Source organism: Mustela putorius, unplaced genomic scaffold, assembly GCF_011764305.1.
Source record: "Mustela putorius furo isolate JIRA1106 unplaced genomic scaffold, ASM1176430v1.1 tig00003845_pilon_pilon_pilon, whole genome shotgun sequence".
NCBI classification, from domain to species: Eukaryota; Metazoa; Chordata; class Mammalia; order Carnivora; family Mustelidae; genus Mustela; species Mustela putorius.
The window spans coordinates 28,325,361-28,351,001 of NW_025421998.1; the positions used below are offsets into that span (position 1 = coordinate 28,325,361).

General features: G+C 34.3%; 1 protein-coding gene across 1 annotated transcript in view; it reads right to left on the reverse strand.

Annotated features, from left to right (window-relative positions):
* Positions 1-25,641, reverse strand: part of SEMA3A (semaphorin 3A) — a 466,663-nt gene that overhangs the window by 415,694 nt on the left and 25,328 nt on the right. The gene's annotated exons all lie outside the window — the stretch shown is intronic.

Genomic DNA, 25,641 nt, shown 5'->3' on the forward strand with positions numbered 1-25,641 from the left:
AAGGGACCAAACAAAGAGTGATATATGGTAAATCAAATGAAAGTAAGCTTTAGTGGCCAATCTTTCCTGGAAGACCAGCTCTGCAATAAAAAAGGGATAACAGGATGAACTGAAGTAGACAAAAATGGTAGGTGGGATTTTGTATCATTTGAGCTAGTAATTACATTTTATTGCTAGTATTCAAAGTAACTCTCTACTTTGGCAATTCTCCTTTGAATGTTTCTTTCAAGTTTGTAGTCTATTACTTAAATTGATATTGTAACAAAGATACTCTTATGTAATATGCTTCTAAGATGAGATACTCTTTCTCCTTTTCATTTTAGTAGAACATATTTTACTTAAAAGCTTTACAATCCAATTTCAAAATTAATCTGATGCTTTTATAGCATTAATTTTCTATTTCTAGCTCTGATTTTTTTTAAATAAAAGAGGAAAGCTGCTGTAAAATAAAGCATTAAAGAAAAGTTTTTTCTTTACAATGGCTATTACATTATGATACATGAGAACAAAGTATTCGAGATAGACATTTTCAAAGAGGGGATGCTAATACAAAGGTATCTTGAAATGTACAGTAATCAGATTGATAGAATAAAAACAAATAGAACATCATAGGAGTGTAATACATGAATCTACCAAAGTATTTACTCAGTATTTAATCAGGAGTTCTCAGTTTCTAGTTTCCAAAATTAATTTCCCTATAATTATACACCAGTCTACTATTGGTGTTTCCCCAGGTCAAGTGACATTAACTGCTCCCCTACTAACCTTAGCTGATTTTTTAAAAGCTAATTTTAAGAAATTAAAGGAAATAAATGTTGATGCCTACACAGATGAATAATGGAAGAAAGTCCTTGTGAATCAAGCAATCCATCCTGAAAAGGGCTGGAAAAAGTATGTAAGCATTATGTATTTTCAGAGACTTCCAAACACCACAGACCATGGAGAATTCTTTGTTAATCAAAAGGAGGTTAGGGGCTATTCTTCCAGCAGTCAACAAATATGTATTGACTTCTGTCTATTTTGGACATAAAATAGGAAGACATACTGTACTCAAGAATTTAACTGTGTATTAAACATAACTTTATGTATGTGTCTATGTGTATAAAACAAAATAAAAAATAGAATAAGATGGCCCTGGAACATTGTATGTTGGTTCAAACAATTCAATTGGCTTTTTCCACAGCATTAAGGCATCATACTAATGTGTTAGGGTGGCATCCAAAGAAAACAAGGCCTATAATTATAATGGGTGTGGCATAGTAATTATGGTTGTCAGGCAGTTAAAATTACATTGGTTCATGGAGCTGTAATGGGTCAAATAACTTTTCCCTAAGCAAGATGTTGGGACTAACTTGAAGCGTGAGATACTTCATTATGTATATCATCACAGATGGCCAGAAAACCATTGGGAAGTCGTGCTTTTCAAACTGGTAATTGTATAGAAAGAGCATCTCTCCCCTCATCTGAATAAGGACAGGGAATATATTCCCTGAATATAGCTTTTGTGTGGTAGGTAATAAGATGGCATCTACCACAGAGAAACAGCCAAGTGTTTGAGAGATCACAGTATGTCAGCAAGGTAATGACCCATACTTTAGGTTTCTCAGGTCTTGAAGACCCATATTCTGTATATTGTAACAAAAGATTTTGTTAAAACTTTCTTTTTATTTTAACTCAATACAGATTTCATTGGAGTTCCTTTATTATAGTTTATTCTTTCTAAATGTGTAATAAAGCAACGTTCTGAAAGTATCAATATGAGTCAACTGTACAGAAGAAATTAAAGGAAAGAGGGTGTTCCCAGAAACTGTTGTATCAGAGGGACCTGTGCAGGATGATGCAGTGGTAACAGTATAAAAGAGCTTCAGTGAGAAGGTGAACACTAAGGTAAACACTAAGAGAGAACCCACTAGTTCACTGGTGATTTTCCTTGTGTAGTCCCTATTAAAAAGCTTATTTAAAAGAGGGTGAAAAAATGCTTATTTTTAACGGAGGTGAAAAAACTAACTCTTTAGAGCCAGAGAATTAAATAATTTCTACATTCAATGACTTCTCTGCTGGATCCAGCATGAACTTAGAATAAGGAGTATTAACCACCTGTACCAGTCCCAGGTTGTTGTGATTTAAAGACCTAAAAATAAAACAATAACAAATGGCTCTTCTCTTTCCTGTTTGTAGCTCTTAGAACATAAGTCAGAAATTAGAGAAGGAGAATGCACACGTAACCTTTCCCTCTACCTTCCCCCTCTTCGGTTCTAAACCTACGGACAATTCTCAGTGAAAAGGATATAGAAAGTACAGCGGAGCATGGAAAGGCCAGGGGAAGTGACAGTTCATGTGCCCACTTGAATACATTTTACCTTACTTTCATGCCTGCCTTAACTCATGAGTATATTTTAAGAAGTAAAACTATTTTGTTATTTTAGATTACTGACTACAGCACTGGTTTTATTTACAGTGTTTCTACTGAGCATAAGCAAGGCGGCAGTCCTGATTATTTTATTTTGACAGAACAAATATGTGCGCTATGAAGATTTCTGGATCGTGTCTGATATTAAAACAGAGCCATGAAAATAGATACTTTGGATGAGACTTTTCAAACAGTGACTGCCGAAGGTTAGCCACCCACAAAGAAGATTTAGATTAAAGCTATAAAAAGCTTGGTTGTGGAATTACTAACTGTTGTCAAGTGGAAAAGGAATTAAATCTATAAACACACACAAAAAGGGGCAAATGACAGTGCATGTGAAGACTTCTGACAATGTTAACAATTTTCTAAAATACAAAGGAAAAAAAAAGCAAATGGAATTCATAGTGGATTACTGAGCCAGAGTACTTTTACCTTTAAACACTAAAAATTTAAAAATAAGAACTTCCAGGTAAGAAAAATGGAATTAGTAAATTCATGATGCAGGAGGCAAAATCAATGCATTTATTTATATATTCAAATATTTATGAGTACCTACCATGTGCTAGACACCACTTGGTAAAAGAATAAAGAAGTAAACAAATATTCTTAATAATTACATTTGGAGCAGAGGAGGGAAAGAAATAAGTAAAAATGTATTTTGTTAAAAAGTAATACACACCCATGGGTCAAAGATGATTTAGCACATTGTATTTTTCTAACATAGCTACAGTTTCTCCACACCTGGCATTCTCTTCTTAAAATATAAGAAGAGATGTAAATTGCCACCCCTCCTGTAATCAAAATGACTTCTATTCTCCCATCCTTGAATCTTGGCAGGCTTTGAATGATATTTATAGATACATTAACACCATGTGTCATTTAAGGCTAGGTGATTAAGTGTGGTATAGCTGCTACCTGGCGTTCTTGGGCTACTTGCCTTTGGAGTCCTGAGCTACCATTAAGCAGAAGGAATGTCTTGAGGTCATGATAACACAAGCAATTCTAAACTAACTCAGGTGGAGAAACCATACAAGATTTCTTAAGCTCTGAAACTACAGAAAGAAAAGGCGGGGCGGGGGGGGGGTCTGACTAACTTCCAGTAGCTTCAGCATTCCACTGTGCTAACCTCAGACATCACTGACTGCATGAAAAATATGACCCAGAACAGCCCAGCAAAACACTTCCCAAACTCCTGATTCAGACAATCAAGATATCAATATATCAAGATATGTGGAATATAGTTAAAGCAGAGCTTTGAATGATATTTATAGATACAAAGAAAGGAGAGAAATCACTTTCCTAAGTGAAATCACTTTTCCTAAGCTGTCATCTTAGGAAGGTAGAAAAAGAGGAGTAAGTTATAACCAAATTAACTGGAAGAGAGAAAATAACTAAAATAAGAGGAAAAATCAGTGAAGTGAAAATGACAAATCAATATCTAAAGTTAATAAAATTAACAAATTAATGAAGTTAAACTGTTAAACCTCTAGCTAGACTGGTCAAGAAAAAGGGAGAAAAATCACAAATTATGATGAATGACAGGACTGAAAGAAAAGGCATTGTTATAAATCATACAGATATTAAAAGGTTATAAAGTGATTTATTGAACATCATTAGGTTAATATGTATGACAACTTAGATGAAATAGGTGAATTTCTTATAAAGCATAACTTACCAAAACTGACAGAAGAAGAAATGGAAAAATTTCAATGGTCTCAACTAAATAAAGTAATTGAATCCATTATAAAATTCCTCCCACAAAGAAAACTCAAGACTCAGATAGATAAGCTGGAAAATTTTTCAAACATTGAAGGAAGAAATAATAACTATCTTATACAAATGCTTTTATAAATAAGGGACAAACCATAGTCAAATTCATTGCAGGAGAGCAGTATACCTCATAATAAAACCTCACAGAGACAGAATGAAATAATACTCCTTCTAGACAGATCTTGCGAGTCTAGAAAACATTCTTTAAAAAGTCATTAGCAAATCTAATGTAGCAACATATAAAAAGATCAGTGCAAACTGACCAACTGTCTTATGTAAAACTGTTCAACATAAAAAAAAAATTGGTGCGAATCACCACATTAATAGAATAAAAGAAGAAAATTTTATGATCATCTAAACTGAAACTGAAGAACTTGATAAAATAGAACTCTTACTATCAGTCAAAACTTTCAACATATTATGGCAATAAGCAATATTTCTTAATCTAAAAAAAAAACATCTATGAGAATCCTATAACTAATATCAAAATAGTGGTGAAGCATTAAACATTTATCCTCTACAATTAGGAAAACAAGAAAAAGATGTCTAACCATTCCACATCTATTCAACATCATCATCATCAAATATTATCATCACCCACCACTCACCATGAACATTATTATACTTGAACTTTTAGCCAAAGAGAAAGGAAAAAAATAAAAAATTAAAAAGGAGTAGTAAAACATTTATAGAAAACATGATGTATAAGTGGAAAATTTTATGGAAGCTACCAAAAAACCTAGTAGACTTCTACATAAAGTTAGCATAGTTATAGATTCAAGTTTCTTATACAGCTAACTCAAATTATTTTTATTAAAAAAAAAAGTTTTTAAAATCACAATGACATCAATGAGTATTTAGCCATTAAGTAAAGTTGTCAAGACTTCTTCACTAAAATACCAACTACTGTGATGCCTGGACGGCTAGTTAGTTAAGCTGCTGCCTTTGGCTTGGGTCATGATCCCAGGGTCCTGGAATCGAATCCCGCATCCAGCTCCTTGCTCAGTCTGGAGCCTGCTTCTCTCTCTGCCTCTGCCTGCCACTTTGCCTGCTTGTTCTCTCTCTCTCTCTCTCTCTCTGACAAATAAATAAATAAATAAATTCTTTAAAAAAAATACCAACTACTACTGAAGAGATTAAAGAAAACCTAAATAAACTGAGTATATGATATTGTTAAAATATTCATTCTCATCAAATTGAGCTATAGATTCAATGCAAACTCAATCAAGATCTCAGCAAAATTTTTGAGGAAATCAGCAAGCTATTTGTCAAATTTATATAGAAAGGCAGAGCTAACTGGAATCTAAAAAAAGAGGGGATTTTGAAGTACTTAAACCATCTGGTTTAAAGATGTACTTAAATCTGTGTTCAACAAGACAGTATGATAATGGTATAAAGATTTACATCTGTATCAATGGAATAAACAAGAGAGCCCTAGAATAAGGCTCACATGTATATGTCCAATTGATTGTCAACCAAGGCACCAGGAAAGTTCAGTGGGAAAAGTCTGTTTAATGAATTAAGCTAGAACAAGTAGGTATTTATATGAAAATAAAATTTAAAAAATGAACCATGACCTTAACTCCCAGTAGATAAATCAAGATCCAACACAAAACTAAATATAAGCTACAACCATAAAATTAAATATGAAAATATAGAGAGATACAGTTGCAAATATTTTTAGATAGAACGCAAATACATCAACCAATTGATAAAGGCTGAATTTGAAATTAGAAATTTCAAAATAAAGTTAGAAATTTTAAAATTAAATTAGAATTAAAATTAAAATTAGAAATTTCTGTTCATCAGAAATATATAAAAATAAGGGGAAAAAAGGTCATACAATGGGAGGAATATATTACAATACAAATATCTGATAAAATATTCTTATCTCATATATATCACATATGATATATTCTTATCATATATATCTATTATATATACAGTATATGTTTTATATGTATATAAACTCTTAAGGGATAAACTAAAGACAATGACGTGAAGAACTACTTCATAAAAGAAATGCATATTTGAAGTGGCATTTAACATTATAAGTCACAGGGAAATGCAGATTGAAACCACAATGAGATAATGCTATACATCTGCCAAAAAGGCTAAAATTTAAAAGGCTGACCATATCAAATAGTGATAAGGATATGAAACAAACAAAAGTAACATGATACTAATGAATATACAAAATGGTATATACACTTCAGAAAAGCATTTGCGGGGGGGGGGGTGCCTGGGTGACTCAGTGGGTTGAGCCTCTGCCTTCAGCTCCAGTCATAATCTCAGGGTCCTGGGATCGAGCCCTGCATCGGGATCTCTGCTTGGCGGGGAGCCGGCTTCCCTCTCTCTCTACCTGCCTTTCTGCCTACTTGTGATCTCTCTCTCTGTCAAATAAATAAATAAAATCTAAAAAAAAAAAAAAAAAAGAAAGAAAGAGAGAAAGAAAGAAAGAAAGAAAGAAAGAAAGAAAGAAAATCGTTTGGGTATTTCTTAAGAAGATAAACATACATTTACTCTATGACTCAGCAATTTCATTCCTGGATACTTCTGCAAGAGTAAGGAAAGCATATGTCTACCAAAAGGGTTGCATAACAATGTTCATAGCAGTCTTATTCATGCTTGCCCTATAGTGGAAATAATCCATTACTATCAAAAGCAGAATGAATAGAAGTAACCATAGTATATTCATAAAATATAGAAAAACTATAGAAAAACTAAAGAACTGCATAAATGAATGAATGAATAATAAATAAATAAATGCTGATTCACTACAGCCTGTAAAAATCTTAAAAACATAATGAGAGGAAAAGACAAGATATAAAAGATATGTACTGTATCATTTCATTTATGTAATACCCAAGACCTAACAGATCTACTGTATAGTAATTAAAAATCAGAACATAGATGCCTCTGTGAGAGTGATGAGGTGGAGAAAATTAACAGGAGGCTGAGTGGACCTTCTGGATTCCATAGGGTGATGGAAATGTGCAGAATATTTTTAAAAACAAATATTACACATGCAAACCCAAGTGCCAAAATCATCAAAACTCACTGAACTTAACACTTAATATCTGTGCTGTCTGGGGTTTTAAAATTATATATTTTGATACAAAAGACAGGTTAAAACAAAGGACTGGAAAATATATACCATACAAACATTAAGCATAAGGGGTATGGAATGGCTAGATCAATATGAGGCAAAAATTTCAAGAAAAGCAGTATTGCCAAAGAGGAATATTTTATGATTATAAAAACTAAAAAGAAGACTTAACAGTCCTAAGTATATATGCACCTAAAAATAACATTTCAAAATACATTAAGAAAAAACTAGCAGAACTATACCCATAAATTGGAAAAAGATACTTAACACAACAGGAACAAATATAGGCAATAAAATGAATGAATCTCAAATGTATTACTGGAATCAAAATGATACATGCTTTATGATTCTATTGATTCTATTATTATTATATTAACCTTTGTTGGTCTAGGACATTCACAAAAGACAAAATCATGACAGAAAATAGATCAGTGGTTGCCAGGGATTAAGAGTAGAGAAAGGGTTTGGCTACAAAGAGGCATGGGAGAATTTGGTGGAATGGCTAAAATTAAAAACCAAACCAAAACAAAACAAAAAACCTCAGAAATAACAAATTTTATTTTTTTAAGGTTTTATTTATTTATTTATTTGAGAGAGAGAGAGAGAGAGAGAGAGAGCACAAGCAAGGAGAGTAGCAGAGGGAGAAGGAAAAACAGACTGCCCGCTAAACAGGGAGCCTGATGCAGGACTCAATCCCTGGGCCTTAGGATCATGAACTGAGCTGAAGGCAGACGCTTAACTGACTAAGCCACCCAGGTGCCCCAAGAAATAACAAATTTTAGTGAGGATGTGGAAAGAAAGGAACCCTCCTGCTCTGTTGGTAGGAATGTAGATGTCCACATATTGCAAAAAACAGTAAAAACGTTCCTCAAAAAATTAAAAGTAGCATGATCCAGTAATCCCACAACTGGTTATTTAGAAATCAAAAATACGGATTTGGAAGATAGTGCACTACGATATTTGCTGAAGAATTATTTACAATAGCTAAGATATAGAAGCAATACAAGTTTCCATCAGTAGGTAAAAGGACAAAGAAAATGTAGTCTACACATATATATACACACACCCCAGAATATTACTCAGCCAGAAAAAGGGATGAGATTGTGCCATTTGGGACAACATGGATGAACCTAGAGGGTATTATGCCAAGTGAATCAGTCAGACTGAGAAAGACAAGTACTACATTACTTCATTCATATATGGAACCTAAAAAACAAAACACATGAATAAACAAAAAGCAGAATCTGATCTATAAATGTAGAGAATAGCTGATGGTTGCCAGAGAGGTGGGGAATGGGGTGATGGGCAAAATGGGTGAATGGGAATGGGAGAGGGAGTCTTCCTGTCATGGAATGAGTAAGTCAGAGAATAAGGTTACAGCATAGGAAACAGACTAGTCAATGATATTGTAATAGGGTTGTAAAGTGACAAAAGGCACCTACATTGTGACAAGCATAGCATAATATATAAAGAAGTTAAGTCACTATGTTACACATCTGAAACTAATGTAATATTTTGTGTCTGTTATACTGGAATAAAACAAAAAAGACTTGGAGAGCTGTACACTAATCAAAACTATATGGAGAAGTGAATTCTGAGTAATGTAGTGCCCAACTTGACCAAGTTGACAACAAAATTATCTATCACACCACGTAAAACTCAGTCTGGAAGAGAAGGTTTCTGCCCATCATACAGTCATAGCGGGGATGGCCAGGCTCTCACACCTCACACCTGCACAGGAGGGGAGCCCAAATGGAAGCAAAGGGCAGGTTGGAGGGAAACCTGTATGCAGTGATAACCAAGTTAAACACAGAGTAAGGTAAGGGAATGGAAAAAACAAGCACTGACCACTCTTTAAATAATTCTGCTGTACAGGAATAGAAAAAATAGAGCAGTAGCTGCAAGAAGAAAGTATCCCATGACTTTTTTTTTCTTTCTCTTTAAAGAAAGAGAAACAACAGTATAAGGTGTACCATATTCTGGCAGAGAAAATCCAATAAAAGAGAAAGTTAAAAAAAAAAAAAAAACAACAGTAGAGGGAGGAGAGAATGATTTCTTTGAGTAGATGTGATCAGACCTAACTGGAAAGTTGGGTCTTTGCTGATAGAACTGACAATTTTATCTCCAGTTACAGCCAAGAAGTTGGAAGAGATAACACAACACAGGTGGGTGGGTAGGATGTGAAAGCTTTTGGAAGTCATCTTTCCATTGCTTCTGTTTTCTCAGTGCATAAATGCAAGGTCATCAGTTGCCAGTTAAGATAAGGGAGGAATTAACAAAAGTCTAATTTAGAAAAGGGATAAAACTGTGTTCTGGGGAGGTGGAGAGTGAAGGACTCATGCAACTTAATGTGATTTGTAGCTAGCACAAAGGACTTACTTGAGGTTCTTGATCACCAATTTAAAGAGAGACCAATGAGCATGGGTATGGTTTTCCCTACTGTTCCCTGTAGGGGTTCAGGGATGCAGTAGGTGGAGAATCAGTTTTAATTATAGTTGCCAAACACTTAAAAGTGAAAGTGTGGCAAGAAGTCTAGAGTTTATAGAAGATAGGGATTTTAATGATTGACCATGACATTTAATCTGGAACATAACCTTTAATGCATTGTGGAATTCATTCTACAAGTCATGAGAAGACAGCAGTGATTAAGTTTTTCAACCATTCTGGCTTTAGTTATATCTTAAAGACAATGTGTAGGTTGCTATTTCCTATTCAACAATTCTAAAAATGCAACTAAGATATTTTGAATCAATGAAATGCATATTAGGAATCATCAGGGAAAAAAATGTCTTAATATTAGATTTCCTGAATCAGGTAAAACTTTATTCAGCATTTGACATTTTCCCACACCATTTCATAAATATTAGCTCTTTTTTTTTTTTTAAAGATTTTCTTTATTTATTTGACAGACAGAAATCACAAGTAAGCAGAGAGGCAGGCAGAGAGAGGGTGGAGACAGACTCCCTGCCCCTGCTGAGCAGAGAGCTGGATGTGGGGCTCGATCCCAGTACTCTGGGATCATGACCTGAGCTGAAGGCAGAGGCTTTAACCCACTGAGCCACCCAGGGGCCCCAGCTCTTTTTATTTTTTTTTAAATTTTTATTTATGTATTTGAAAGAAGGAGGGCAGCAGGCAGGAGGAGGAGCAGAGGGAGAGGGACAAGCCGACTCCATGCTGAGCATGGAGCCCAATTTGGGGCTTGATCTCACAACCTTGAGATCATGATCTGAGCAGAAATCAAGAGTCAGATGGTTAACTGACTGAGCTAACCAGGTACCGCAGCTCATCTTTTTTTTTTAACAAAATGTGAACCAGACATAACACCTATTATCATGTCTACTTTGTAAGTGAGAAAGCTGAGTATCTACCTACCAACCTACTCACTCATTTAAGTGCTCTGCTCATCATCATTTAGCTTATTATTTCTAATATTATAATTATTTAATTATAATGGAGTGGGAGAGGAGATGGAATAACTTTCAGCTAATTATTCACATTTTTAATGTCACATTCTTAGAGAATATCTTAATATTCATTTCTAATGACCACATTAAGAAGTTATTAAGAATAATAAATCAAAACTCAGGCTTTGGATTCAGACAAGGGTTCAAATCTACTCTCAGCCATTTAATGGCCAGGAGACCTTAGACTAGTTATTCAACTAAGCTATAATTTCCTCTTCTTTAAAATGGGTATGACAAAATTTACCCCAAAGTTTTATGCTGTTTAAATATGATGCAACAGGGGCTCCTGGGTGGCTCAGTGGGTTGAAGCCTCTGCCTCCAACTCAGGTCATGATTCCAAGGACCTGGGATCGAGCCCCGCATCGGGCTCTCTGCTCAGCAGAGAGTCTGATTCCCTTCCTCTTCCTCTGCCTCTTTGCCTGTGGTCTCTGTCTGTCAAATAAACAAATAAATAAATGAATAAATAAAAAGAATATGATGCGATAAAGGGGCTCCCGGGTGGTGCAGTTGGTTAAACATCCAACTCTTGCTTTTGGCTCCATTTGTGATCTCAGGGTCATGGGATTGAGCCCTGCATCAGACTCTGTGCTCAGTGCAGAGTCTGCTTGAGATTTTCTCTCTTCTGTTCCCTCTGCCCCACCTACTTGTGCTGGCTGTCTCTTCTCTAAAACAAATAAATCTTTAAAAAAAAAAAAGATGCTTTATGAAAAGGTTACATGATTTTTAGCTTGTTGCCACTCTATAAATAGTAGTGATAATTGTACTGCAATGTATGCATGATTATTTGTAAATGTTTATACATAAATTTATAAACACATTCATAAATAATCCCCAAATAAACATTTTAGTAATAAGTTTTAGTTATATGAATAATTATTCAGTTATAAAAATGCAATTAATATTTGTTTACCTTCATAGTAAATACATATATACACACATACACACATATATAATAGCTTATAATTTCTAATAATATATATCTGTAAAAATACATACACACACACACACACACACACACAAATGGGTATAAAAGAGTCTCTTCTGCAAATATTTTCTCACTTTCCTGAATTGAGCACTTTGAAGGGATTCTTGTGTAATTTTTTCCTTTACATATACACTGATATAGCCACATTTGCATACCTTCTTTGAAATGGATTCTTTTTTAACTAACAACCTACCCTGGAGAGCTTTATTTTGTAAATCTAATCACATTTCCTTTTTAACAAGTTGAAAGAATTCTATTACACAAGACTACTCTAATTTTTTCTAACAGTTTTACCTTGATAAGCATTTGTTTTGTTTGCAGCTTTTCAATATTCTAAACTATTGGAATACCCTGGTACATATCTTTTTGCTGATTGATTATAGAGTATGTACTTAAGATAAATCCTCAGAGTGAAAATTGCTGGGTTAAAAAAATATATGTGCAACACACATAACATTTCTCCTAGAACAATGGAGAAACTTTTTCTTCCCTTTTGGGAAGCAAAAGGTCCCCTTTGGATGATATTTAAAGTCAGGTCCATTGGTAATGAAAGTTACTGTTGTCAATTTTGAACCATTCTGGAACAAATTTGCCCAGAAATCACAAATAACTCTTAAAATGATTACAGATGTTTATAGCCCTAAACTATAGTTGATAAGTGAAACTAAATCATTAACCTAAGATTCAGATTACTCTTAGGGTGAGAATTGTGATTTTTAGAGAGCATGACAATAGATAGAAATTGCCTTAAATGCGGATGAGTATTTCATGCAGAGGTAGCTAAGATCTTCCTGTACAGGAAGTCTCAACAATCCACAAATCCAGTACTACTTTGTGAAGTTGTATGGTTTGAAATATTAAAACAAATTTTTCACAGTAAATTTGCCTTGGCAAAACTCTTCCTTGAAAATCACTGATGACCAGTTATATGCTGAGCTCATGTTCACTGAAGACCTTACTGGCAATAGGAGTATAGTTTCATATTTTTAAAGCATTATCTCTCTAATTTTCCTTCTTCCAAGTTAGGTTGATGAAGTTGAAAGTCTTCCTTTTACTCTTATTCAGTATCACAATATTTTCCTCAAATAAATGAAACTTGTAATCTCTATTCCTCTTCTCATACTCATAATCTCAAATTAATTTAGTATTTAATTTGTTATTTTTCAAATCTATTTAAAAGTATTTTAAAATCTTTCTCTTTACCTATTTAAATCTACTTAACTTTTATTTACTAATCAGACCTGAGTACAAATAAAAAGATTCACATAAAATCACACTTCTGTTCTTTCATTCTATAAAGCTTAAAAAGTTCAAAGTTTACAAGACAGAACAAGCTCTTCCCAAGTCGACTCAAGATTGTTATTTTAAGGCAAGATACAAAGAAAACAGACAGTAGCTGAAATAATTGAGTTTCTGCACAGACCACTTCCATGTTACTCTGGATGAGTGATCTGTCTTAACACTTGCTTTGTGAACACAGTAAGGTCATGAAACCATAATGGAGAACTGAATCCTATTATTCAAGTTTTGATAATGCCAGCAAACCAGATAGGTATCATATACCTTGTTAGTAATGATGAGGGAGCAGGAGGCTGGCTGAGGACAGAGCAAGAGCTGGCGTCTTGCACCCGCTCTCCACCTGCCCCCCTCCATATGTGTAGCATTCCTCGGGCACCCCCGACTGCCATAAAACGATAAATAGTTAACTTGCAGGGATCGCAATCCTGGAGAACAGGAATCTCCCTCGCTCTACAGATGTCCTAGAGATCTAAACAGGGAGGTTACCTTATCAATAGCACAAATTTCCAGAGGCAAATAACTCTTGGTTCCTGAAGCCCTAATGTCTCCCTCCCACCATAAACTGGAGGAGGCTGAGGTAGAAGGGAATGTAAATGATAGCAGGATCATAACACCCTACCAAGAATCTCCCAACTATCTTGATGTTAATGCCTGACCTAAAGACGACATTGATCAGGCCATAAGGGCAAGGCCTCCCCCTGGCACCTTGTAGGCCCTCCTTAACATGTGAAAACTCTGTTGAAACCTCCCATGCCTTCACCACCCCCCCAACCGCGGGGTATATAACATGCCTACCCTCACAACCCGGGGCAGCAGCTCTTCCTGTCCACAGGTCCTGTCCCCATGCTTTAATAAACCACCATTTTGCACAAAGATGTCTCAAGAATTCTTTCTTGGTCATCGGCTCCAGACCTCAGCCCACCAAACCTCACCTAGGTTCTAGAGTTTCATCAGTAAGATGTGGCCCTTTGAAAGCATTTGTACACTATTCCCCAAAACACTCATATAGTACGTAGTGGCACAAGTCATAATATAAATCTGGTGTCTTTGTGGCCCAGGTTAAGTTCTATAATGCTTTCTATCTCATGACTTTGCTTCTTTTTTAAACCTAGTCATTCCTTTTTAATTGACCCTCAGCATGAAATATAAAGTCATGCCACTATTTACTAAGAAGAACTAGTTAAGTTTAAGAATTTATTTAAAAAGTCTTTAGAAGCCAAAATACTAGTAGGGCACTCACTGACAACTATGTATTTTGCCCCTGGAACCTCTCCATGGGTTGTCATTCATAAAAGGCTAAGCAGACAGCAGCAACAATTCCCCTACCTGTTTTCCCTGCAGTAGCATGATGGATGCAAAGTTCATCTGTCACTGACCAGCGGTGTCATTTTTCTTTTTCTTTCACAACTTGCCTGAACTTAGTGCCCCGGGTCACTTGTCACCCTCTGTGACCATTTGTGCAGGTAAACAGAGGTCTGTTTTTCGGAAGTAACTCTTTGTAAACTGTAGGAGTCTTTCCTCTTGTTAATATTGGAAGTTCACAGGGTAACATCTTCACGGATTTGGAGCAGCAATAGATTGAAATTTTGTATGTTAACCTAGTCCATAACTTCCCAGTTTTTTGATTCATCTTTATCAAAGACAAAGAAAATTTAGAGAGAAAATAAAAGTTGTACTTTACACACATCAAATACCTGTTGTTATACAAATTGAACAGTAAGATACATGAAAAGAGATATCCTCTGAATCTAGTTTCAGAGGAAATTATGGTTGATAAGACTTTATTTCACAGTTTGAATGACAAGTAAACCTCGTCCTAATTCACACAGCGAAATGCTACATTCTCCTGTGCAAAGTCAGGAAATGGCATATAATGGAGCCACCTGAAAGAAACACTTCTAGTATTAAATAGTCTTTCAGTTTTTACAAGATCTCAGTAAGGAGTAATCTGTAATCAAGAAGAGCTATTTGCCTTTCTTTGCAAAAAAAAAAAAAAAAGAAAAATAAATTGCATGTAAGAACATTTGCTAGTAAGCCAAAGAAATTTGTTGTGAAAAGATCATATCAGTGAATCAAACTTGACCTGATTAGATGATTTAATTCTAGTTACACTTTTTCTTTTACAAGTGGAAGAAAACAATGCCTATTCTTCTTGATATTAGAGTATGACTTAAACCAAGAAAAAGAACACTGCTGTGTCCAAAAAAAAAAAAAAAAATCCACTGGAACAATCATTACAGCAATGAAAAATGCATCCACAATATACATGCATCAATTATTTGACTATTTTTCTTAAGTCCGGCTTAATGCTTTCTTTTGCTTATGGTCAAAGTGTTAATGGTTTTAAACTTTTCCTGAAAAAAGTAAAGGAAAAAAGCATGCATGTATAAAATATAAAAACTATTGAATCTTAGTGCAGTTTGGGGAATATTTTCTCGTTCTGCCTTTCTTCTGTGTTATAATTAAATGGGGGGTTTCATTTAGAGAAGCTGTCAAGCCGCATTACACTAAGACTTTAAAATATTTACACTATGAATTAGTAAAACATTTATTAGCCATAGATAAATCCTTGCTTGGCCTTGACCAAAAAGAAACTTAACTTTGAGCTGGGAGTTTGTTGTTTTTTAAGTATTCACTAACCATACAGTTCATTGTCATGCCACTCTTTTTTAAAAAATTATTTTAATTAACATACATTGTATTACTGGCCCCAGGGGTTCAGGTGTGTGAACTGTCAGGCTTACACATTTCACAGCACTCACCACATCAAGTAAACACCTATGCTATTAGAAGAAGAGTGACCAGGGGTGCCTGGGTGGCTCAGTGGGTTAAGCCTCTGCCATTGGCTCAGGTCATGATCCCAGGGTTTTGGGATTAAGCCCTGCATCAGGCTCTCTGCTCAGCAGGGAGCCTGTTTCCCTTCCTCTCTTTCTGCCTGCTTGTGATTTCTGTCAAATAAATAAATTTAAAAAAAAAAAAAAAAAAAAAGAGTGACCAGTTGTTTTACCCAGAGAAGTTCAGGGACTGATAGCTCTGATTACTATGGAAAGTTGAACATTCCTAAAGCAATAACTTTAGTTATAATTTTCAAACTCATGATAATCAATGATAGCATGAAAATATTAACAGTTATTTACAGCATGATTATCCTGAAAAAATAGAAAACTTTAACCAATACTTAGCAGGTATTGTCCTTCCACTTATATTTATGATGTCTTGGGCTTTGTGCAAAGCATCAACAATAGAAAAACACCCAAAATGAAATAAAAAAAAAATCCTTATCCATGTTGCTTTACAGAACTATTTGACTCTGATTTTTCCTGCCATCTGGTGGCAGGATCAAAACTCAAGAAAATATATATTCAACCATATAAACAATGCATTCCAATTTTAAATCTTTTTACCACTGTCAAATAAAGCACATTCAAATTAATTTCATATGATTCCAGTAGTGGAAGTTAATAAATCTGGTTATTATATGTGTAATCCAAATAAAAAGTTATTTTAATTATATTAACAAGTAGCACCCTGAAGATTAGCATAATTTTTAAAACTATAATATAGATAACATAGTGTTCTAAAAATAAGATATCAAATAAAAATTAACAATTTAGCTGGTATCACGTTTGTATATCAATAGTAATTCTCATTTTGGGACACTGATTATATTATAAATTTAATGGACAATGTTGTGACATATTAATTCCTCTTAACCAAAAGTTGAATTTGATTAAAACATGGAAGATAGTTTTTCAGCAAGAATATGGTAGAGATATCAGAACTTTCATTCCTAATTTTTAAAGTGAATTTGATGCATGGGGATGAATATTTTTTTCTGAAGATGTTTAATATTCAAACAGAAAGTTTATATAAAATTATGTTTACTTTTGTCTTAAATACTGTATAAGTTAAATAATCTGAATACATTCCATTCAGTGAGAGTACAAAATTCATATTGAAGCATGATTTTCTTTGCTTTAATAGCATCACTCATTAAAGTATTTTACAAAAATATTTTAATCAACAGAATGTATTTGACAAAACTATGAGAATGTATGATAATTTAATACTGCTAAATGTTTAAAAATACTGCTAAATGTTCAATGATGCGCGATTAATAAAATATTTTTATAACTCTACAATAACTTAAAAGGTATAAGAAATATTGTCATATTACATGTTAAGTTCAATCAAGCAGTCTTGAGTCAGTGACAGCAACAGCAAGCAACCTCCGTTCTTTCAAGGACTCCCCCCCACCCAGAAATAATCTCTGAAATTTCAATATGAGCAGTTTCTCCTTAGAATTTGGTCTCTTATCAATATATTTGCATATAATTGCATATAAGTTTCCTATCAATACATTTGCATATAATTGAAGAGAATGGCGTTAGGTTTACCATGTAAAATTTAGAACTAATTTATAAGAATTTCCTCAAATTAATCACTGTAAACAATTTTTAAAAGTTATGAGTTGTATTTCCCTAAATTTCAATAGTAAAAACCTGTTCTATTTTGTAGATGGAAGAAGGAAGAGCTAGAAAAAGATTTAACCAATGTAACAACCAAACATTACCTTAACTTTCAAGCTAATGAATTTTCTTTCTTCCCTAGTTGGCAGTAGGCAATAGCTAAAATAGCTTGCGAGACAGCTGAATGGTGGATTCATGCAGGTCATATCGATACATGTTCTGTCTACACAGCATAAACCGAAATGGAAATTTGGCAGCTACCCAATTTATGTGATCTCTGACAACTCAGGCCTTAAAGTAGATTTAACACTTGTGAACAAGATGCCTAAATATAAGGATGTTTTGGATGATATTCTAAAATTATTTTATGCACTTCACAACTTATTAAATTCTCCTATGGGAAAAGAAAATATTTTAAAAGCAAAAAATAGCTCCCTTTCTTATTTCTGATCCCCTATGCTTATAAGGATATGCCTATAAAAATAAATTAGACACTCAGACATTTAGGCTTTTTGAAGCAAGTCAACTTGGGGGCTGGAAGATGAATGAAGTTTTAATACGGTATAATCTATTATTCTACTTAAAGGCCCAAAGAAAACTCTAAGTTTTAGAACTTGTGGAGTTCTAAATTAATACAGAAGTCATTCATCAAAATTTTTGAGCATTTATGTGTCATAGTTTTAATCAACTCAAACATAGTTTTAATCAACTAAATGATATATTTTAAATGGAAGTCAATGATGAAGCCAATGCCTATGGAGGTACCATCATCTCTTAACCATTTAACTCTGAATTGTCTAGATATGAAATGATAAAACCCCACCATGTAAAACTAAGAATCTAATATCAACCAAGTGGAAAGATTCAAATTTTATGAATAGTTGGTATTTAATAGACTTTGATATATTGATCTATATAACTGCATACTTATGTATACTATAGTAAAGCCTTTTAAAAATCACTGCGTTAAAGTTTCAAGTAAAAAAAATAGAAGTCTGAATTTTGTTTTCATACAACTTTCACAAATAATCGCAAATTAATAGCCGTGCCATCACTTCAAAACTTTGTAAGGATGCACAAACAGATCCCCATTTGTATGTTAGACTTTTTAATCCCTGAGCAATTACAAAATTTGGTAATTTAAATCTAAATACCCATTATGATGATAAAACCTGAAGTTAATGGACCCAAAGTGACTTGACTCATGTCAACTATTAAGTGATAAAGCCAAGACACTCGAACTCAGACCTCAAGATACCACACATACCGATCTGTGGGTTTTATCTAAATAGACATGAATTTTGGTATCAAATATAAATGGGCCTCTATCTGAGATTCTCCACTGAACACCTACTGCCTTGAACAAATCTGATAATAATGCTATCTCTGGTGTGGAATTGAGGGTCAGGAAGGGTGGAGAACAGAAAAGAGGCAGATTTCCAGCATCTCTGTGTCAGTTACTCCTCAAGTACAGAATAGACTCTCGCTCATTTGTATGTATTCCACATCTGTGTAGCTTTGTATGATCGTTTGTCACATTTCAGTCTGCGGCTCCTTTGCTCTATCATAGATAAAATCTGAGTGCAGAGCAAACTCTAAGGCAGTTGCTGATACTAGTTAATGGATGAGAAAGGTACAATATTGAGAGGAGGAAGAATTGTCTTTTTTTCCTTTTTGGTAACTGTGAAAGACCAAAAACAGTACTCATTTCAAAATGTTTCAAGTAATTTGAATACATAGGAAATTCGAATTGAAATGATGTTTGTAATAAAATCCTTACAAATTAAGCTAGAAAATATTTTGTTTAAATGATACATTTCTATAATGACACAATCTCAGGTGTTTCTTTTTAATCAACTAAATGATATATTTTAAATGGAAGTAAAAAAACCTCTCAATATCCGTTTGAAATGTTCTGACCTGAGAATACAAATATGTTTGATTATACCTAAGGGGAAACAAGTTTCTAATCCTTATTTAACCTCTACTCTACTCAAATATATTAACCAGGGGGAAAATACAATTATTGAACAACAACAACAAATCCGCTTATGTTATACAGTTATAGGAAACAATCAGATAAATATATTCATACTTACATATAGTAGCCCCCATGCAATCCAGGGGAGATATGTTCCAATACCCCCAGTGGATACCTAGAACTGCAGATAGTACTGATCCCTATATATATTATACACCTGTGATAAAGTTTAATTTATAAGTTAGGCATAACTAAGGGATTAACAATAAACTTGAACAATTATAACAATATACTGTAATAAAAATTAAGTGGATGTTCTCTCTCTTAAAAAGTACCTTACTGTCCTGTGCTTGCCCTTTTTCTTATGGTGACTTGAAATGATAAAGTGCCTACATGAGAAAGTGAAGTAAGGTGAATGTCATAAGCATCGTGATGAAGTGTTAGGCTAGTACCTTCTGATAATTCATCAGAAAAAGGATCATTTGCCTCCACACCAAAGATGTCTGGAGGTAAGTGAAACCAGGGAAAGTGACACCATAGGTAGAGGGCACTAGTGTAGTACATGAAGTGAGGGTGCATAAGACTGGGGGCTAAATGTACTTGACTTTTAGTCCTGGTACTTCCATTTACAGGTAGTGTAGCCTTCGGAAAGACCTTGTGTTTACTACCTAAGTTTTCAACTGTGTAGATATTATGTCACATTCCATGTTGAAAGATGGTAAATTACATGAATAATTTTTCATCTTCTCAACACAGAAGCGTTATAAGCACAGGAAGATTCTAAGTTTATGAAAAGAAAAGAAATACCTCATGTTTACACCAAGAGAATGATTTTCCTTCTGTAGTCTTTTGGTAAAAAGGACATGTCTTAACTGCTCATTTAACACATGCAGCAGCTTTTACAAGTGTCTCTCTTTAAAGAGAAGAAATGGATATTTTAAAAAATTTACTATATTATTTATCGTATTGATGCCATTAATTCAGAGAAAAAGTTATGAGTCAGGGTAGCTGTTTGTGGCTATGTAAATGATGGAAACCAATAAATGAGACTGGCATGTCACTTTTTAATTTTGATTGCTTTTTCTAAAATATTCTAGGGGTTATTTTTCAACTTACACACTGTGATTGCCCACCTGGACTATTAGAATGCTTGCTTTTCCCTTGCTGGAAGCCCGAGGCTGTCAGCTCTGTGCTTACAGGCGTGCTCCCACCTCTCCACCTGGTCATTCATCCTCTGGATTTCACATAGTGACCTGACAGCTCCCACTCTTACTAAATTATTTTGAATGTATATCTAAGTCCATCAGTCTCTCAGTACCTGCCTTTAAATTTTATGTATACATACATAATTTTGTGCTTGCTCTGTATAAAAATCCTCCAAGGACTCATTACATTCCAACATGTGACTCATTGTCATGTTGCATAAAGTTGTTGTAATATCAGTAAGAAAAGGTCATGCAAGATGTGAACTAAATTGCTGTTAAAAACGTATTCATATTTCTAAACAGTAAGTCTCGAGTACTGAAGAAGTTTACTGCACTATTAAAAACAAGAAAGATTCACACTAGATCTGTTGATACAGGGCAAGTTCTCCACAGGATGGTGACCAGTACACTTTATTTACGCTTTATTTCTTTAGAATAAAAGAAAAATAGTAATGATGAGTTTCAATGTTTTAATGTTCTCTCTAAAGAACTCAAGCTGTTTCTCTCTCTCTCTCTTTTTTTTAAGATTTTATTTATTTATTTGACAGACAGAGATCACAAGTAGGCAGAGAGACAGGCAGAGAGAGAGGAAGGGAAGCAGGTTCCCTGCTGAGCAGAGAGCCCAATGTGGGGCGAGATTCTAGGACCCTGAGATCATGACCTGAGCCAAAGGCAGAGGCTTTAACCCACTGAGCCACCCAGGCGCCCCTCAAAATGCTAAGAATTCTTGACTGAGAATTTTTAAAGCTCATTTAAAGGCATGTGCTATAACAGTTGATGTACCCTTCCACTATATTTTCTAATCCTGCAGATTGAAAGGCAAATAAAGTAATGGGACACAAGTTTGACTTTGTTTTTTTGACTCAATAGATTCAGGAACCAATGATATGTCATAAATTATATTTTCAGGATTTTTTCCAAAAATATTATGAAGTATGGGGAGCTATAATTTGCTAATCAATCCTGAGAAAAAATTAAAATGAGAATAATAGTAATAGTAATATTAACTATAACAACAACAATAATAATAATTTGAAGAGAAAGCCATGCAACTTACACACTCTTCTATATCTGTTTTTCTACCATCTAGCTATGAAGCAAAGAATATAAACTCATTTACTCTCTCAAATCCATCATTCGGTAAAATTGAGATACGTATTAGGTCTCATAGACTTTACAATGTTCCCAGTACACTGGTTGACTTGGATACCAGCAGTCTGAATTATAACCTGCTATCCCATTTGATCAGTATTTTACAAATTACCTGAAGCTTTATTATATGCCATCTAAGTTAAGACACACAAAGCTCTGAGGACAGACAGGACTCCACCCCCCCATTCAAGAATAAGGAAGCCAAGGCTCCCAAAGGAAGTCAGTGTAGGAAACAGAAGAGCCAGGGTTTCAGCATCTTGGTTTCAGGTGTTTTTTGTGACTCCTTGCAACTGACACCACAGTGTATCCAAATATAAAACTGCATCACAGAAGCTTCATTGAAATGCCTACACTTATGCGCAAAGATGGACTTAAACTACAAATCAGGAGAACCCCCAAGATATTCAGTTGGAAAGCAGGTTTATTTATTCCTACACTTTTAAAATAGTTGTTTTTTTTTTATAAAATTATTTTAGCACCCTAAATATAACCTCCAAATTCATAGAGTATATGTCATTTTCCTTATTTAAGAACGCATAATGCACTTCAAGTATAGTTCATTCTAAATGCCGTCTAATACACACGGCGCTCTATACATGGGATATAAAATGAATTGCAGATTACATATGTTGATAAATGTTCTTAGTGAGCAGTCTGGAGCTGCCTTATGTTTCAGTCACTTATATCTTTAAAATGTGATTCTTACATTCAGTATGTTTAAACATTCAAATAGAGGAGATTTCAAGGATCTCCACTGAATATCCTGCTGTGTCCCATCAGGAGTAACACAAGAACAGCGTAAGAAGACAACAAGATTTAACTTTTGCAAAATTATAATGTTGCCCCTTGCAAAGAGCACATTTTTGGTTGGTAATTTTCCATCATGAATATGTATTTTTGATGTACAAATACTTGGAAAGCTCTTTTTTACAGCTGTCTTCACTTCTTTTGAATAAGGCAAACTTTAGATGCATAATTTAGGATACTCATGCATGGAGAGATACTATTTTGTGCATTATAATCAGCGTAGGCCATGAACAAATAATGGAGATACGTGACTTTTCCACCTTCCTTTAAATTATGTAGAGACCTTTTATGACCAAAATAAAGGGAGGCTTTCTGAGAAGGGTTAAATGTACTTTAGAATATATAACTACTAATGTTTAGCTAATTTGAATACCATTAAGATGGAGTCAGTTCAAATGAAAGAAAATTAAACCACATAGAGGAAGTGAATTCATCTCGTTTATAAAAAACAAACTTATAATTCATTTTGTTCTTTGATTCTAATTTCACACTTAATCCCAGGTTGTTCAATTCTCTCACAATTTTTAAGTTTACCATCTTGGCCACAAAGAACCATGTTTCCAATAGCAGGATTTAGAAGTTTGAAGATTCTACTGCTTCAGGAATACTGCTAAAATTTTGTGATATTCAGTTTCTTGCACGTTTCTTCTGATGTTATCTTTTAAGTCACTTTTTATTTTTTTCAAGTATTGGTGATAGCTAATATATCTTAATTATTCCTTTCTCTCCATGAACATATAATGCCTCATATATGACTAGCACCTTACAATTTATAAAGCATTTCCCCATGTGGTATTAAGCGGTGACATGTTACATACTGAATGTTTTTTTTCCCCCCTGACAAAAATATACCTTATTACCAAAGCAGCCTGAGGAATTAATAAAAGATGTATGGCGTGATTTTCAGTTTATTTTACATTTTTAGGATACTGCTGCTGTAATATTTTATAGTGCAGTATATAATTCAGGGGTTCATATTAATCAAGCAAGAAAAAAAATGATGAAATTTTACATATAGCAACTGTGACTCCTGGAGACTTCCCAAGGAATTTTATGTAAGGAAGCCAAAGTACCCTTGAAAGAATGTGAGAAACTAATTTTCCATGATCACTGATACTGACATTAACTCGGCAGGATTATTAGAGACTTATTTTTGAAATTAGAAGAGCTGTGGTCTATTCTTTCGTCTGGGTGGTTTCCTTTAAGTCACATTTATTCTTCCTTATAGTCTGGCATTTTTAATTACTTGTGTTTCTCAAGATTTTGAGTGGGTCTGTAATAATAAAGACCCCTTTAAATGATTTTTTATTAATTAACTTATTTTTTAATTTGACAGAGAGAGAGAAAGAGGCAGAGGGAGAAGCAGACTCCCCGCCAAACAGGGAGACGATGTGGGGCTTGATCCCAGGACCCTGTGATCATGACCTGAGCAGAAAGCAGATTCTTAACCACTGAGCCACCCAGACACCCCTAAAGACCCTTTTAAAAGCAGAAACAAGTTAACACACAAGGATGCCTACTCTACCCTATAGCTCACAATCAGGTTGGACCCAAAGTTAAAAGGACAAGAGGGCTCTAGTGAAAAAATGGTTGCGAAAGAGGCTGTCTCATAGTCTATACAGCATACGTTCGACCCACAGCCTCTCAAATTGTAACTGACATCTTCATCTCTCTCCAGACCGAGAAGACGTGTTTTAGGTTATTGACTATGTTTGCCCATATTTTCAAATGTCTTCTCTATTCTGCCTTTTATTCTCCTCTTACAGATTTAAGTTTCCTCCATTTTAATAATTTTCCCTCAATATTCTAGTCCTTACAATTTCATTCAGTATCTCCCCTTTAAATAGCCATCAACCTTTTTGAAATAGTAGTCTCAGTCTATTTTTCATGTTCTAACTCCATTCATTTCTCTACACACTGAATGTACGTTCTGCCTGCACCACTTTAAGGCAATACTTTTTGAAAAATTTACCAGTGACACGTCATATTCAAATCCTTATAACCACTTAAAAATTTCTAAACAATTTCACCACAGGAGCATTAGACTCCATTGACCTTTGTTCCTTAAAATTTTACCTTTTGAGCCTTTTCTTTACATTCCCCTCGGTGTTAGAATTTGTTGAAGTTCTATCAGTATTGTTCTGTTTAGGATGACTTTTCCTTTATTCTTTGTTAAACAACTATTCAATTGAGAATCAAATCAAACTGAACTATATAAAGCCTTCTCTTCTTTCATGTTCCCATGGATTGCTGTAAAACACATACTGTGTCTGTGCCCACACTGTAGGCATAGACTCATTGCCCATGGCACTTATTACATTAATAACATGTATTATAATATAATTATATCTCTATTTCCTCTATTGGTTATATATATCCTTGTTATTCTGCTGGGGGACTAAGATCAGTCCCAATATATAGTAAACATTAATGAATAGTTAATGGGTATGGCTGGTGATCTAGAAATTTTAATCTCCCTTCAATATCCATTTCTACTCAGGTATACTCCTGGTTTTCTTTCCTTTTCTTTCTTTCTTTCTTTCTTTCTTTCTTTCCTAGTTTTAGCTTTAAAATCTAACAAAAGGAATTCAACTAAATTTTTTTTTTTTGTCTGAGCTAAGGAGAGGCAGAAATTAGCACACATAACAGTTTCTACTTATTGAATTCTCACCACAAACCTGACAATAAAGCAATATTATCCTTATTTTTCAACTTAAAAAAAATGTGAAAGTCATGGACCTAAGGTTACATAGCAAGTGAGGGGCAGAGTACAGAGGAGAACTTAAATCTTTCTAAGTTGTGTACTAAAGTTATAATGGAGGACAGATAGAAAATAAGGTGGCTCTGAAGAGTTGGTGTTTTCAACTGATTGCTGAAGGATGAAGAGCCTGCCATAAGAAGATAGGAAAAGAATATTCTGGAAAGAAAGGAGGACCAGTACAATGGCTGAAGTCATTGACATTGATTGGTTTAAGAACAAAGGTAGTAAA